Source organism: Physeter macrocephalus, chromosome 7 (genome assembly GCF_002837175.3).
Source record: "Physeter macrocephalus isolate SW-GA chromosome 7, ASM283717v5, whole genome shotgun sequence".
Lineage (NCBI taxonomy): Eukaryota > Metazoa > Chordata > Mammalia > Artiodactyla > Physeteridae > Physeter > Physeter macrocephalus.
This window is the reverse complement of record NC_041220.1, coordinates 55,908,170-55,909,010: the sequence shown is the minus strand read 5'-3', so window position 1 is coordinate 55,909,010 and position 841 is coordinate 55,908,170. Positions and strand designations below refer to the sequence as shown.

At 66.2% G+C, this 841-nt stretch overlaps 1 protein-coding gene across 1 annotated transcript in view; it reads right to left on the bottom strand.

Annotated features, from left to right (window-relative positions):
• Positions 1-841, bottom strand: part of GABRG1 (gamma-aminobutyric acid type A receptor subunit gamma1) — a 69,873-nt gene that overhangs the window by 33,834 nt on the left and 35,198 nt on the right. The gene's annotated exons all lie outside the window — the stretch shown is intronic.

Here is an 841-nt window from a genome sequence, read left to right as displayed (position 1 = left end):
CTGCTCACCCGCCGGGGCGGGCGGGGGCTGGGAGCTGAGCCTCGGGCTTCAGTTGGATCCCAGGGAAAGGTCTGGAGTTGGCAGAGTGAAAACAGCCTGAAGGGGCTAGTGCGCCACGGCTAGCCGGGAGGGAGTCCGGGAGAAGTCTGGGGCTGCCGAAGGGGCAAGAGACCTTTTCTTCCCTCTTTGCTTCCTGGTGCGCGAGGAGAGGGGTTTAAGCGCGCCGCTTAAAGGAGCTCCAGAGACGGCCGCGGAGCTGCCGAAGAGACAAGAGACTTTTTTTTTTGCCTCTTTGTCTCCTGGTGCGAGAGGAGAGGGGATTAAGCGCACCGCGTAAAGGAGCTCCAGAAACGGGCGCGGTGCTGCCAAAGAGACAGCAGGCTTTTTCTTGCCTCTTTGCTTCCTGGGGCGCGAGGAGAGGGGATTAAGGGCACCGCATAAAAGAGCTCCGGAGGCGGGCGCGAGCCGCGGCTGTTGGCGCGGACAGCAGAGGCGGGTGTGGGACAGCAGAGGCGGGCGTGGGACGCTAGGGTTGCTGCTGCCGCCACCAAGAGGCCTGTGTGCGAGAGCAGGTCACTCTCCACACCGCCCCTCCCGGGAGCTCGTGCGGCCCGCCGCTGTCGGGGTCCCGGGATCCAGGGAGAGCTTCCCCGGGAGAACGCGTGGCGCGCCTCGGGCCGGTGCAGCGTCATGCTGGCCCCTGCCGCCGCAGGCTCGCCCCGCATCCGTGCCCCTCTCTCCCCCCGGCCTGTGCCAGAGCCCCTAAATCAGCTGCTCCTTTAACCCCGTCCTGTCTGAGCGAAGGGCAGACGCCCTTGGACGACCTACACGCAGAGGCGGG